General features: G+C 52.7%; 1 protein-coding gene across 2 annotated transcripts in view; it reads right to left on the bottom strand.

Moving 5' to 3' along the window:
• The window catches only part of LOC137383589 (netrin-3-like), an 856,663-nt gene extending 848,586 nt beyond the window's left edge, over positions 1–8,077 (bottom strand). The window contains exon 1 of one of the 2 annotated variants that reach the window (XM_068056746.1): positions 7,692–8,077. The gene's annotated coding sequence lies outside the window, so the exon portion shown is untranslated. The remainder of the gene's footprint in view (positions 1–7,691) is intronic. The other variant, XM_068056745.1, reaches the window with a different exon arrangement.
• Positions 8,078–16,643: the final 8,566 nt, after the last annotated feature.

The raw sequence follows: 16,643 nt of genomic DNA, 5'->3' as shown, positions 1-16,643 counted from the left end.
CTGCATTGCCGGAGGGTCAGTCCTGAGGGAGCGCTGCACTGCCGGAGGGTCAGTCCTGAGGGAGCGCTGCACTGCCGGAGGGTCAGTCCTGAGGGAGCGCTGCACTGCCGGAGGGTCAGTCCTGAGGGAGCGCTGCACTGCCGGAGGGTCAGTCCTGAGGGAGCGCTGCACTGCCGGAGGGTCAGTCCTGAGGGAGCGCTGCACTGCCGGAGGGTCAGTCCTGAGGGAGCGCTGCACTGCCGGAGGGTCAGTCCTGAGGGAGCGCTGCACTGCAGGAGGGTCAGTCCTGAGGGAGCGCTGCACTGCCGGAGGGTCAGTCCTGAGGGAGCGCTGCACTGCAGGAGGGTCAGTCCTGAGGGAGCGCTGCACTGCAGGAGGGTCAGTCCTGAGGGAGCGCTGCACTGCCGGAGGGTCAGTCCTGAGGGAGCGCTGCACTGCCGGAGGGTCAGTCCTGAGGGAGCGCTGCACTGCCGGAGGGTCAGTACTGAGGGAGCGCTGCACTGCCGGAGGGTCAGTACTGAGGGAGTGCTGCACTGTCGGAGGGTCAGTACTGAGGGAGCGCCGCACTGACGGATGGTTAATACTGAGGGAGTGCTGCACTGTCGGAGGGTCAGTACTGAGGGAGTGCTGCACTGTCGGAGGGTCAGTACTGAGGGAGCGCTGCACTGCCGGAGGGTCAGTCCTGAGGGAGCGCTGCACTGTCAGAGGGTTAATACTGAGCGAGTGCTGCACTGTCGGATGGTTAATACTGAGGGAGTGCTGCACTGACGGAGGGTCAGTACTGAGGGAGTGCTGCACTGACGGAGGGACAGTACTGAGGGAGTGCCGCACTGACGGATGGTTGATACTGAGGGAGTGCTGCACTGTCGGAGGGTCAGTACTGAGGGAGCGCTGCACTGTCGGAGGGTTAATACTGAGGGAGTGCTGCACTGTCGGAGGGTTAATACTGAGGGAGTGCTGCACTGTCGGAGGGTCAGTACTGAGGGAGCGCTGCACTGTCGGAGGGTCAGTACTGAGGGAGTGCTGCACTGTCGGAGGGTCAGTACTGAGGGAGTGCTGCACTGTCGGAGGGTCGGTACTGAGGGAGCGCTGCACTGTCGGAGGGTCGGTACTGAGGGAGCGCTGCACTGTCGGAGGGTCAGTACTGAGGGAGTGCTGCACTGTCGGAGGGTCGGTACTGAGGGAGCGCTGCACTGTCGGAGGGTCAGTACTGAGGGAGCGCTGCACTGTCGGAGGGTCAGTACTGAGGGAGTGCTGCACTGTCGGAGGGTCAGTACTGAGGGAGTGCTGCACTGTCGGAGGGTCAGTACTGAGGGAGCGCTGCACTGTCGGAGGGTCGGTACTGAGGTAGAGCTGCACTGCCGGAGGGTCAGTCCTGAGGGAGAGCTGCACTGCCGGAGGGTCAGTCCTGAGGGAGCGCTGCACTGCCGGAGGGTCAGTCCTGAGGGAGCGCTGCACTGCCGGAGGGTCAGTCCTGAGGGAGCGCTGCACTGCCGGAGGGTCAGTCCTGAGGGAGCGCTGCACTGCCGGAGGGTCAGTCCTGAGGGAGCGCTGCACTGCCGGAGGGTCAGTCCTGAGGGAGCGCTGCACTGCCGGAGGGTCAGTCCTGAGGGAGCGCTGCACTGCCGGAGGGTCAGTCCTGAGGGAGCGCTGCACTGCAGGAGGGTCAGTCCTGAGGGAGCGCTGCACTGCCGGAGGGTCAGTCCTGAGGGAGCGCTGCACTGCCGGAGGGTCAGTCCTGAGGGAGCGCTGCACTGCCGGAGGGTCAGTACTGAGGGAGTGCTGCACTGTCGGAGGGTCAGTACTGAGGGAGCGCCGCACTGACGGATGGTTAATACTGAGGGAGTGCTGCACTGTCGGAGGGTCAGTACTGAGGGAGTGCTGCACTGTCGGAGGGTCAGTACTGAGGGAGCGCTGCACTGCCGGAGGGTCAGTCCTGAGGGAGCGCTGCACTGTCAGAGGGTTAATACTGAGCGAGTGCTGCACTGTCGGAGGGTTAATACTGAGCGAGTGCTGCACTGTCAGAGGGTTAATACTGAGGGAGCGCTGCACTGTCGGAGGGTCAGTACTGAGGGAGCGCTGCACTGTCGGAGGGTCAGTACTGAGGGAGCGCTGCACTGTCGGAGGGTCAGTACTGAGGGAGCGCTGCACTGTCGGAGGGTCAGTACTGAGGGAGCGCTGCACTGTCGGAGGGTCAGTACTGAGGGAGTGCTGCACTGTCGGAGGGTCAGTACTGAGGGAGCGCTGCACTGTCGGAGGGTTAATACTGAGGGAGCGCTGCACTGTCGGAGGGTCAGTACTGAGGGAGCGCTGCACTGTCGGAGGGTCAGTACTGGGGGAGTGCTGCACTGTCGGAGGGTCAGTACTGAGGGAGTGCTGCACTGTCGGAGGGTCAGTACTGAGGGAGCGCTGCACTGTCGGAGGGTTAATACTGAGGGAGTGCTGCACTGTCGGATGGTTAATACTGAGGGAGTGCTGCACTGACGGAGGGTCAGTACTGAGGGAGTGCTGCACTGACGGAGGGACAGTACTGAGGGAGTGCCGCACTGACGGATGGTTGATACTGAGGGAGTGCTGCACTGTCGGAGGGTCAGTACTGAGGGAGCGCTGCACTGTCGGAGGGTTAATACTGAGGGAGTGCTGCACTGTCGGATGGTTAATACTGAGGGAGTGCTGCACTGTCGGAGGGTCAGTACTGAGGGAGTGCTGCACTGTCGGAGGGTCAGTACTGAGGGAGTGCTGCACTGTCGGAGGGTCAGTACTGAGGGAGCGCTGCACTGTCGGAGGGTCGGTACTGAGGGAGCGCTGCACTGTCGGAGGGTCAGTACTGAGGGAGCGCTGCACTGTCGGAGGGTCAGTACTGAGGGAGTGCTGCACTGTCGGAGGGTCAGTACTGAGGGAGTGCTGCACTGTCGGAGGGTCAGTACTGAGGGAGTGCTGCACTGTCGGAGGGTCAGTACTGAGGGAGCGCTGCACTGTCGGAGGGTCGGTACTGAGGGAGAGCTGCACTGTCGGAGGGTCAGTACTGAGGGAGTACTGCACCGTCAGAGACGCTGTCTTTCAGGTGACAGGTTAAACAGAGGCTCTGTATGCTCTCTCCGGTGTCAAAAATTCCACAACACTATTTTGAAGACGAGTCGAGAAGATCTCTCCAGTGTTCTGGGATCCAACATTTATCCCTCAGGTGACATCCTTAAAACAGATTATCTGGTCAATATTACATTGCAGCTTGTGGGATCTTGCTTTGCATAAATTGGCTGCTGTGCTTCCTACATGACAACAGTGACTACATTTCAAATGTACTTTGTTGGTTGTGATGCGTTTTGAGATGTTCTGTGAAAGATTTATTTACTTACAAGTACTTTTTATCTTCTTTTTCTGTGTACAGTAGTTATCCGTCATTTAACCAATATTTGGGCATTTTTTTCATTACATCTTTACAACAATGAGGTGTGCATGCAGGGTAGGGGGGGATGTGCTGTGAGTGTTGGGCAGGACAGGTGAATTGTTGGTGGGGTGTAGGACAGGTGAGCTGTATGAGAAGTGAGCTGTAGGTGGGCATGAGACATGAACTGTAGGTTATGTAGGACGAGTGAACGGTAGAATAAGTGAGTTGTAGGTAGTTTTGAACAAATTCACTGTAGGCAGTGCAGGACAGGTGAGTTGTAGACAGCTTTTTACAATCACTCATTGGATATGGGTGTGGCTGGCTAGGCCATCATTTATTGCCCATCCCTAATTGCCCTTGAGTAGGTGGTGGTGAGCTGCCTTCTTGAACCATTGCCCTTGGGGTGTAGGTACACCCACAGCGCTGTTAAGAAGGGAGTTCCAGGATTTTGACCCAGCGACAGTGAAGAAATGGATTTTATAGTTCCAAGTCAGGATGGTGTGTGACTTAAGGGGAACTTGCAGGTGGTGGTGTTCCCATGTATCTGCTGCCCTTGTCCTTCTAGTTGGTAGAGGTCGCAGGTTTGGAAGGTGCTGTCTAAGGAGCCTTGGTGCATTGCTGCAGTGCATCTTGTAGATGGTACACACTGCTGCCGCTGTGCGTCGGTGGTGGAGGGAGTGAATGTTTGTGGATGGGGTGCCAATCAAGCGGGCTGCTATGTCCTGGATGGTGTCGAGCTTCTTGAGTGTTGTTGGAGCTGCACCCATCCAGGCAAGTGGAGAGTATTCCATCACACTCCTGACTTGTGCCTTGTAGATGGTGGACAGGCTTTGGGGAGTCAGGAGGTGAGTTACTCGCCACAGGATTCCTAGCCTCTGACCTGCTCTTGTAGCCACGGTATTTATATGGCTACTCCAGTTCAGTTTCTGGTCAATGGTAACCCCTAGGATGTTGATCGTGGGGGATTCAGCGATGGTAATGCCATTGAATGTCAAGGGGAGATGGTTAGATTCTCTCTTGTTGGAGATGGTCATTGCCTGGCACTTGTGTGGCACGAATGTTACTTGCCACTTATCAACCCAAGCCTGGATATTGTCCAGGTCTTGCTGCATTTCTACATGGACTGCTTCAGTATTTGAGGAGTCGTGAATGGTGCTGAACATTGTGCAATCATCAGCGAACATCCCCACTTCTGACCTTATGATTGAAGGAAGGTCATTGATGAAGCAGTTGAAGATGGTTGGGCCAAGGACACTTCCCTGAGGAACTCCTGCAGTGATGGCCTGGGACTGGGATGACTGACCTCCAAAAACCACAATCATCCTCCTTTGCGCTAGGTTTGACTTCAACCAGTGAAGAATTTTCCCCGATTCCCATTGACTTCAGTTTTGCTAGGGCTCCTTGATGCCATACTCGGTCAAATGCTGCCTTGATGTCAAGGGCAGTCACTCTCACCTCACCGTTTGAGTTCAGCTCTTTTGTCCATGTTTGAACCAAGGCTGTAATGAGGTCAGGAACTGAGTGGCCCTGGCGGAACCCAAACTGAGCTTCACTGAGCAGGTTATTGCTGATTTGTGGCGAGTGCAGAACAGGTGCACGGGGAGCTGGGCATCTCAGATTCTGGTGCTGACCGTCTCGGGCGGGTCTGTGTAGAATAGTGGATCTCAACTATTTCACTCGCTAAAATACTAATTCTTCAACAGATCGGCGCAGGCTTGGAGGGCCGAAGGGCCTGTTCCTGTGCTGTAATTTTCTTTGATCTTTGTTCTTATTTCAATCTTTTTTTCTTACAATATTTTGAACGTTTAGTCAGTATCTTGAAGCAAATTGCAGATTTAGAAAAAAATTAGTGAGTGATTGAAAACTGGAAAAAAAACATGAGATGTAGTTGGTTTAAAACAGCGTGGAGGGAAGGATCCCGAATGGAGAGAGTGCGTGAAGAAATTCCTAGGCAGGGATTTCAGTTTGGAAAACAGCAGATCCTCCCGACAGAATAAGTGCTTTAGCAAACTGCCAAGACTGGCTTCAAACAGAGGGAGGGCAGATCTGGAATTTACTATTAATATTTGACAAGATTAACGTGAGAGCGGCTAAATCTGCGAAGGTCAAATCCCACATTAGAAACCAACATTTTGGGAAATAAAAGTAAATGGGAAATAATCAGCAACAAGAGAGAATGCGACAACACCTGCGGAGGGTGAGAGGTATAACTCCCGTCCCGGACCCGCACCCCGAGAGGTGTAACTCCCGTCCCGGACCCGCACCCCGAGGGGTATAACTCCCGTCCCGGACCCGCACCCTGAAAGGTATAACTCCCGTCCCGGACCCGCACCCTGAAAGGTATAACTCCCGTCCCGGACCCGCACTCCGAGAGGTATAACTCCCATCCCGGACCCGCACCCTGAAAGGTATAACTCCCGTCCCGGAACCGCACCCCGAGGGGTATAACTCCCGTCCCGGAACCGCACCCCGAGGGGTATAACTCCCGTCCCGGACCGACCCGCACCCCGAGAGGTATAACTCCCGTCCCGGACCCGCACTCCGAGAGGTATAACTCCCGTCCCGGACCCGCACCCTGAAAGGTATAACTCCCGTCCCGGAACCGCACCCCGAGGGGTATAACTCCCGTCCCGGACCCGCACCCTGAAAGGTATAACTCCCGTCCCGGACCCGCACTCCGAGAGGTATAACTCCCATCCCGGACCCGCACCCTGAAAGGTATAACTCCCGTCCCGGAACCGCACCCCGAGGGGTATAACTCCCGTCCCGGAACCGCACCCCGAGGGGTATAACTCCCGTCCCGGACCGACCCGCACCCCGAGAGGTATAACTCCCGTCCCGGACCCGCACTCCGAGAGGTATAACTCCCGTCCCGGACCGACCCGCACCCCGAGAGGTATAACTCCCGTCCCGGAACCGCACCCCGAGAGGTATAACTCCCGTCCCGGAACCGCACCCCGAGGGGTATAACTCCCGTCCCGGAACCGCACCCCGAGGGGTATAACTCCCGTCCCGGACCGAGCCGCACCCCGAGAGGTATAACTCCCGTCCCGGACCCGCACTCCGAGAGGTATAACTCCCGTCCCGGACCGACCCGCACCCCGAGAGGTATAACTCCCGTCCCGGACCGACCCGCACACCAAGGAGTATAACTCCCGTCCCGGACCGACCCGCACCCCGAGAGGTATAACTCCCGTCCCGGACCCGCACTCCGAGAGGTATAACTCCCGTCCCGGACCGACCCGCACACCAAGGAGTATAACTCCCGTCCCGGACCGACCCGCACCCCGAGAGGTATAACTCCCGTCCCGTCCCGGACCCGCACCCCGAGGGGTATAACTCCCGTCCCGGACCGAACCGCACCCCGAGAGGTATAACTCCCGTCCCGGACCCGGACCGACCCGCACCCCGAGAGGTATAACTCCCGTCCCGGACCCGCACCCCGAGGGGTATAACTCCCGTCCCGGACCGACCCGCACCCCGAGAGGTATAACTCCCGTCCCGGACCGACCCGCACCCCGAGAGGTATAACTCCCGTCCCGGACCCGCACTCCGAGAGGTATAACTCCCGTCCCGGACCCGGACCGACCCGCATTCCGAGGAGTATAACTCCCGTCCCGGACCCGCACCCCGAGGGGTATAACTCCCGTCCCGGACCGATCCGCACTCCGAGAGGTATAACTCCCGTCCCGGGCACGCACGGAGGGGTAACCCCGCTGCTTGTTGGGTGAGTGCAGTCGCACCTGCCGCTTTCAGTGGGTGCACATTGCCGCAATGACAGCTTGTGCAGACAGAGAGAGGAGGAAAGCCGGTGGGGAAATGAGAGAAAGGGCCGCACAAGGTGTCACAGATAAAGACAGAGGCTGAGAGGGCAGATTGTGAGGATCTGAGATGCTGCTGACACACAAGGCAAAGAAAACAGGTTTGCGGGACAGAACAGAGAGAGAGAGAGCAGGATAGAGGACAGAATAACTGTGCAGGGAGACAGGGAGCAGACAGACACTAAAACAAAGAGCAGATGTTCAGAGCAGAGTAAATGGTAATGGACTGAGAGCAGCGAATAAGCAAGAGGAGGGAGAGAGAAGAGATACAAGCAGAGGCAATAAATATTAGCAGAGAGCAGATAGTGAGGGAATGGGTACTGAGGGCAGCTGGAGGGGAAGCGGGTATTGAGGGCAGGTAGTGAGGGAATGGGTACTGAGGGCAGCTGGAGGGGAAGCGGGTATTGAGGGCAGGTAGTGAGGGAATGGGTACTGAGGGCAGAGGAACCGAAAGTCGGGTCTGTCAGAATGAGTGAACTTACTGCGGAGCGAAGCTGCCGAGTGAGAGTCAGTGTCTCCCGGAGTCTCTCCGTCTCTCTCTCCCTCTCTCTCTGGCTCAGTGTTCCTGCAGCGTGGAGCGGGGACAAACTAATCAGCGATCCGGCCCCGCCTGGCCCCTTCCTGGGGTGAGAAAAGCGACCTCCCAACCTCGCGGCTCCAATCACAGAGGCTCTGCTCGAGGTGAATAATAAAATGAAACGGGCGGCGGAGACTGCAACACAAAGTGCTTAATGTTTCACAGTTTTAAAGGAATTAAAGAGGGGAGGCACTCAAATAACCCATAATATGAAAGGCTGATGATGCCAAGCCAGCAAATGAGAACCAGGTTTTAAAAAACATCAAACCAGAGCAGCCTGGGACCGAGCTGGGCGGAGGAAGCGAGACCCTCATCGCCTCCCCTCCGCCGCTCAAGCCGGGGGATCGGTCACACCTGCCGAGGAGGGGACCCCAACCCCCGAACCCAAAGTCCTCTCCCGTGTTCAGCAGAAAGGGCTGGAGCAGGGCCAGGAAAGCGAATGAAGAGGCGGTTATCAATAGCAATAAAACTCGCACATAGCAATATCTCCCACTTCGCAGCGTAGCTCATACAGTGTACCACAGTGTACATCACAGATTGTGTACCACAGTGTACCTCACAGATTGTATACCACAGTGTACATCACAGATTGTGTACCACAGTGTACCTCACAGATTGTATACCACAGTGTACATCACAGATTGTGTACCACAGTGTACCTCACAGATTGTATACCACAGTGTACATCACAGATTGTGTACCACAGTGTACCTCACAGATTGTATACCACAGTGTACATCACAGATTGTGTACCACAGTGTACCTCACAGATTGTATACCACAGTGTACATCACAGATTGTGTACCACAGTGTACCTCACAGATTGTATACCACAGTGTACCTCACAGATTGTATACCACAGTGTACATCACAGATTGTGTACCACAGTGTACCTCACAGATTGTATACCACAGTGTACATCACAGATTGTGTACCACAGTGTACATCACAGATTGTATACCACAGTGTACATCACAGATTGTGTACCACAGTGTACATCACAGATTGTATACCACAGTGTACATCACAGATTATGTACCACAGTGTACATCACAGATTGTGTACCACAGTGTACCTCACAGATTGTATACCACAGTGTACATCACAGATTGTGTACCACAGTGTACATCACAGATTGTGTACCACAGTGTACCTCACAGATTGTGTACCGCAGTGTACATCACAGATTGTGTACCACAGTGTACCTCACAGATTGTATACCACAGTGTACATCACAGATTGTGTACCACAGTGTACCTCACAGATTGTATACCACAGTGTACATCACAGATTGTGTACCACAGTGTACATCACAGTGTAACCTAATAATAAGACCCTTTTTACCCTCCTCCTCTAACCAAAAAGGACTGAACAGGTAAGCTATTTACTGTTTTTGTTAATATCTATAGTTGTACTTAACTAAGGGGTAATTGAATAAAAGAAATGGCAGCCAGTGTAGTGTATTGCTCCTCCTGCAGAATGTTCGAGGTGAGGGAAACCTCCGGTGGCCCTGCCGACTTCACCTGCTGGAAGTGCATCCGTCTCCAGCTCCTATCAGACCGTGTTAGGGAATTGGAGCTGGAGCTGGATGAACTGAGGATCATTCGGGAAGCTGAGGGGTTGATAGATAGAAGCTACACGGAGGTCGCTACTCCACAAATCAAAGGCAGCTGGGTAACAGTTAGAGGTGGGAAGAGGTCAGTGCAGGGATCTCCTGTGGTCGTTCCCCTCAACAACAAGTATACAGTTTTAGATACTGTTGGGGGGGACGGCCTATCGGGGGCAGGCTGCAGTGACCGGGCCTCTGGCACGGGGTCCTGCACTGTGGCTCAGAAGGGAAGGAGGGAGAATGGGAGAGCACTAGTCATCGGGGACTCGATGGTGAGGAGTACGGACAGGCGGTTCTGTGGGCGCAGGCGAGACGCACGGATGGTTTGTTGCCTCCCTGGTGCCAGGGTCCGTGATGTTTGTGATCGCGTCTTCAGGATCCTTAAAGGGGAGGGGGAGCAGCCAGAGGTCGTGGTGCACATTGGCACCAACGACGTAGGAAGGAAGGGTGGCACAGATGTTAGAAGTGAGTTTAGGGAGTTAGGCTGGAAGCTGAAAGCTCGGACGGACAGAGTTGTTATCTCTGGTTTGTTGCCGGCGCCACGTGATAGTGAGGCTAGGAATAGGGAGAGAGCACAGCTGAACACGTGGCTGCAGGAATGGTGTAGGAGGGAGGGCTTCCAGTTCTTGGATAATTGGACTGCATTCTGGGGAAGATGGGACCTGTTCAAACAGGACGGGCTGCATCTGAACCAGAGGGGCACCAATATCCTGGGAGGGAGGTTTGCTAGTACTGTTCGGGAGGGTTTAAACTAGTTTGGGAGGGGGATGGGAACCGGACTTGTAATCCAGGGACCAGTGGGTCCACTCAGAAAGACAAAGAGTGTAGTGAGGTATTGGGGAAGGTAGCACTGTCACAGAGGACAGATGGGCACGGAGAAGGGTTAAAGTGCGTATACTTCAACGCAAGAAGCATCAGGAATAAGGTGAGTGAATTGAAGGCGTGGATGGGCACTTGGGACTACGATGTTGTGGCCATCACTGAAACGTGGATAGGTGAGGGGGAGGAATGGTTTTTGGAGGTACCTGGTTATAGATGTTTTCATAAGATTAGGAATGGTGGTAAAAGAGGTGGGGGGGGTGGCATTGTTAGTTAGAAATAGTGTAACAACTGCTGAAAGAATTTTCGAGGAGGATCTGCCGACTGAGGCACTGTGGGTTGAGGTCAGGAACAGGAAAGGAGCAGTCACCTTGATGGGAGTTTTCTATAGGCCCCCCAATAGCAGCAGGGAGGTGGAAGAGCAGATTGGGAAACAGATTTTGGAAAGGAGCAGAAGTCACAGGGTAGTAATTATGGGGGATTTCAACTTCCCAAATATTGATTGGCAACTCTTTAGATCGAATAGTTTGGATGGGGTAGTGTTTGTGCAGTATGTCCAGGAAGCTTTTCTGACTCAGTATGTAGACTGCCCGACCAGAGGGGAGGCAATATTGGATTTGGTACTAGGTAATGAACCAGGGCAAGTGATAGAGCTGTTGGTGGGCGAGCACTTTGGAGATAGTGATCACAATTCTGTAGCATTCACTGTGGTAATGGAGAGGGATAGGTATGTGCAACAGGGCAAGGTTTACAATTGGGGGAAGGGTAGATATGATGCTGTCAGGCAGGAACTGAGGAGCATAAGTTGGGAGCATATGCTGGCAGGGAAGGGCACGGTCGAAATGTGGAACTTTTTCAAGGAGCAGATAGTAGGGGCCATTGATAAGCATGTCCCTGTCAGACAGGGAAGGGATGGTCATGTGAGGGAACCGTGGTTGACAAGAGAGGTTGAGAGTCTTGTTAGGAAGAAGAAGGATGCGTATATAAAGTTGAGGAAAAAGGGCACAGGCATAGCTCTGGAGGGATACAAGATGGCCAGGAAGGATCTGAAGAAAGGGATTAGGAGAGCTAAGAGAGGGCATGAAAAATGCTTGGCGGGTAGGATAAAAGAAAACCCCAAGGCCTTTTACGCGTATGTCAGAAATATGAGGATGACTAGGGGGACCATAGGTCCGGTCAAGGACAATAGCGGGAGACTGTGTGTTGAGCCGGAAGAGATAAGTGAGGTTTTGAATGAGTACTTCTCTTCGGTATTTACGAATGAGAAGGGGTGTATTACTGAAGAGGACGGTGTGAAACAGACTGGTAAGCTCGAGGAAGTGCTCGTTAGGAGGGAAGATGTGTTGGGGTTTTTGAATAACTTGAAGATAGACAAGTCTCCCGGGCCTGACGGGGTATATCCAAGGATGTTATGGGAAGCAAGGGATGAAATTGCAGAGCCGCTGGCAATGATCTTTTCATCTTCTCTGCTGACGGGGGTGGTACCAGGTGATTGGAGGGTGGCAAATGTTGTGCCCCTGTTCAAGAAAGGGAATAGGAACAACCCTGGGAATTACAGGCCAGTTAGTCTTACTTCGGTGGTAGGCAAGTTGATGGAAAAGGTGCTGAGGGATAGGATTTCTGAGCATCTGGAAAGACACTGCTTGATTCGGGACAGTCAGCACGGTTTTGTGAGGGGTAGGTCTTGCCTCACAAGCCTGATTGAATTCTTTGAGCAGGTGACCAAGCAAGTGGATGAGGGTAAACCAGTGGATGTGGTGTACATGGATTTTAGTAAGGCATTTGATAAGGTCCCCCATGGTAGACTTATGGAGAAAGTCAGGAGGCATGGGATAGTGGGGAATGTGGCCAGTTGGATTAAGAATTGGCTAACTGATAGAAGGCAGAGAGTGGTCTTAGATGGTAAATACTCAGCCTGGAGCCCAGTTACCAGTGGCGTGCCGCAGGGATCAGTTCTGGGTCCTCTCCTGTTTGTGATTTTTATTAACGACTTGGATGAGGAAGTCGAAGGGTGGGTCAGTAAATTTGCAGATGATACAAAGGTTGGTGGAGTTGTGGATACCGAGGAGGGCTATTGTCGTCTGCAAAGGGACTTGGATAGGTTGCAGTGCTGGGCTGAAAAGTGGCAGATGGAGTTTAACCCTGAAAAGTGTGAGGTCGTCCATTTTGGAAGGACAAACACGAATGCAAAATACTGGGTTAACGGTAGGGTTCTTGGGCATGTGGAGGAGCAGAGAGACCTTGGGGTCTATGTGCATAGATCGTTGAAAGTTGCAACTCAAGTGGATAGGGCTGTGAAGAAGGCATATGGGGTGTTAGCGTTCATTAGCAGAGGGATTGAATTTAAGAGCCGTGAGGTGATGATGCAGCTGTACAGGACCTTGGTAAGGCCTCATTTGGAGTACTGTGTGCAGTTCTGGTCGCCTCATTTTAGGAAGGATGTGGAAGCCTTGGAGAGGGTGCAGAGGAGATTTACCAGGATGTTGCCTGGAATGGAGAATAAGTCTTACGAGGAAAGGCTGAACATTCTAGGCCTCTTCTCATTAGAACGGAGAAGGATGAGGGGTGACATGATAGAGGTTTATAAGATGATCAGGGGAATAGATAGGGTAGACAGTCAGAAACTTTTTCCCCGGGTGGAGCAAAGCGTTACAAGGGGTCATAAATTTAAGGTGAAGGGTGGGAGATATAAGGGGGATGTCAGGGGAAGGTTCTTTACCCAGAGAGTGGTCGGGGCATGGAATGCCTTGCCTGGGGAAGTTGTTGAGTCAGAAACTTTAGGGACTTTCAAACGGCTTTTAGATAGGTATATGGATAAAGGAGAATGATGGGGTATAGATTAAATTGTCCTTGACAGAGGACAAAGGATCGGCACAACATCGTGGGCCGAAGGGCCTGTTCTGTGCTGTATTTTTCTATGTTCTATGTTCTATGTTCTATCACAGATTGTATACCACAGTGTACATCACAGATTGTGTACCACAGTGTACCTCACAGATTGTATACCACAGTGTACATCACAGATTGTGTACCACAGTGTACATCACAGATTGTATACTGCAGTGTACCTCACAGATTGTGTACCACAGTGTACCTCACAGATTGTGTACCACAGTGTACATCACAGATTGTATACTGCAGTGTACCTCACAGATTGTGTACCACAGTGTACCTCACAGATTGAAAACCGCAGTGTACCTCACAGATTGTGCACCACAGTGTACCTCACAGATTGTGTACCACAGTGTACCTCACAGATTGTATACCACAATGTACCTCACAGACTGTGTACCACAATGTAGCTCATAGACTGTGTACCACAATGTCGCTTACAGACTGTGTACTTAGTTGAAGCTCACAGATTGTGTACCACAGGAGAGCTCATTCAGTGTACCACAGTGTAGCTCACAGATTGTGTACCACAGTGTAGCTCAGACGGTATACTACAGTGTCGCTCACAGACTGTATACTACAGTGTAGCTCATTCAGTGTACCACTGTGTAGCTCACAGACTGTGTATCACAGTGAAGTTCACAGACTGTGTACCACAGTGTAGCTCATTCAGTGTACCACAGTGTAGCTCATTCAGTGTACCACAGTGTAGCTCATTCAGTGTACCACAGTGCAGCTCATTCAGTGTACCACAGTGCAGCTCACAGACTGTGTACCACAGTGCAGCTCACAGACTGTGTACCACAGTGGAGCTCATATAGTGTACCACAGTGTCGCTCACAGACTGTGTACCACAGTGCAGCTCACAGAATGTGTACCACAGTGCAGCTCCCAGACTGTGTACCACAGTGCAGCTCCCAGACTGTGTACCACAGTGCAGCTCACAGACTGTGTACCACAGTGCAGCTCACAGACTGTGTACCACAGTGCAGCTCATACAGTGTACAACGATGTCGCTCACAGACTGTGTACCACAGTGTAGCTCATGACTGTGTACAAGAGTGTAGCTCATACAGTGTACCACGGTGTAGCTCACAGACTGTGTATCACAGTGAAGTTCACAGACTGTGTACCACAGTGTAGCTCATTCAGTGTACCACAGTGTAGCTCATTCAGTGTACCACAGTGCAGCTCACAGACTGTGTACCACAGTGCAGCTCACAGACTGTGTACCACAGTGTACCTCACAGACTGTGTACCACAGTGGAGCTCATATAGTGTACCACAGTGTAGCTCATGACTGTGTACAAGAGTGTAGCTCATTCAGTGTACCACAGTGTAGCTCACAGATTGTGTACCACAGTGTAGCTCATAGTGTACCACAGTGTAGCTCATAGACTGTGTACCAGAGTGCAGCTCACAGACTGTGTACCACAGTGCAGCTCACAGACTGTGTACCACAGTGCAGCTCATACAGTGTACCACAGTGTAGCTCACAGACTGTGTACCACAGTGCAGCTCACAGACTGTGTACCACAGTTCAGCTCATACAGTGTACCACAGTGTAGCTCACAGACTGTGTACCACAGTGCAGCTCACAGATTGTGTACCACAGTGCAGCTCATACAGTGTACCACAGTGTAGCTCACAGACTGTGTACCACAGTGTAGCTCACAGACTGTGTACAAGAGTATAGCTCATACAGTGTACCACTGTGTAGCTCACAGAATGTGTACTACAGTATAGCTCATAGTGTACCACAGTGTCGCTCACCGACTGTGTATCACAGTGAAGTTCACAGACTGTGTACCACAGTGTAGCTCACAGACTGTGTACCACAGTGTAGCTCATTCAGTGTACCACAGTGCAGCTCACAGACTGTGTACCACAGTGCAGCTCATTCAGTGTACCACAGTGTAGCTCATTCAGTGTACCACTGTGTCGCTCACCGACTGTGTATCACAGTGAAGTTCACAGACTGTGTACCACAGTGTAGCTCACAGACTGTGTACCACAGTGTAGCTCATTCAGTGTACCACAGTGCAGCTCATTCAGTGTACCACAGTGTAGCTCATTCAGTGTACCACTGTGTCGCTCACCGACTGTGTATCACAGTGAAGTTCACAGACTGTGTACCACAGTGTAGCTCATTCAGTGTACCACAGTGCAGCTCACAGACTGTGTACCACAGTGCAGCTCATACAGTGTACCACGGTGCAGCTCACACAGTGTACCACGGTGCAGCTCACACAGTGTACCACGGTGCAGCTCACACATTGTACCACGGTGCAGCTCACACAGTGTACCAGGGTGCAGCTCACACAGTGTACCAGGGTGCAGCTCACACAGTGTACCACGATGTAGCTCACACAGTCTACCACAGTGCAGCTCATACAGTGTACCACGGTGCAGCTCACACAGTGCACCACAGTGTAGCTCAGACGGTATACTACAGTGTAGCTCATTCAGTGTACCACAGTGTAGCTCACAGATTGTGTACCACAGTGTAGCTCAGATGGTAAACTACAGTGTAGCTCATTCAGTGTACCACAGTGCAGCTCACAGACTGTGTACCACAGTGCAGCTCATACAGTGTACCACAGTGCAGCTCACACAGTGTACCACGGTGTAGCTCACAGATTGTATACTACAGTGCAGCTCACAGATTGTGTACCACAGTAAAGCTCATACAGTGTACCACAGTGTAGCTCATTCAGTGTACCACAGTGCAGCTCACAGATTGTGTACCACAGTGTAGCTCAGACGGTAAACTACAGTGTAGCTCATTCAGTGTACCACAGTGCAGCTCACAGACTGTGTACCACAGTGCAGCTCACACAGTGTACCACGGTGTAGCTCACACAGTGTACCACAGTGCAGCTCACAGACTGTGTACCACAGTGCAGCTCACAGACTGTGTACCACAGTGCAGCTCACAGACTGTGTACCACAGTGCAGCTCATTCAGTGTACCACAGTGTAGCACACAGACTGTGTACCACAGTGCAGCTCATAGTGTACCACAGTGTAGCTCATAGACTGTGTACCACAGTGCAGCTCATACAGTGTACCACAGTGCAGCTCACACAGTGTACCACGGTGTAGCTCACACAGTGTACCACGGTGTAGCTCACAGATTGTATACTACAGTGCAGCTCACAGATTGTGTACCACAGTAAAGCTCATACAGTGTACCACAGTGTAGCTCATTCAGTGTACCACAGTGTAGCTCACAGACTGTGTACCACAGTGCAGCTCACAGACTGTGTACCACAGTGCAGCTCACAGACTGTGTACCACAGTGCAGCTCATTCAGTGTACCACAGTGTAGCTCACAGACTGTGTACCACAGTGCAGCTCACAGACTGTGTACCACAGTGCAGCTTACAGACTGTGTACCACAGTATAGTTCACAGACTGTGTACAAGAGTGTAGCTCATTCAGTGTACCACAGTGTAGCACACAGACTGTGTACCACAGTGTAGCTCATAGTGTACCACAGTGTAGCTCATAGACTGTGTACCACAGTGTAGCTCAT

Source organism: Heterodontus francisci, chromosome 24 (assembly GCF_036365525.1).
Source record: "Heterodontus francisci isolate sHetFra1 chromosome 24, sHetFra1.hap1, whole genome shotgun sequence".
In the NCBI taxonomy this organism is placed as follows: domain Eukaryota; kingdom Metazoa; phylum Chordata; class Chondrichthyes; order Heterodontiformes; family Heterodontidae; genus Heterodontus; species Heterodontus francisci.
Note: the sequence above shows the minus strand (reverse complement) of the source record. Positions and strands in the feature narration are given on the sequence as shown.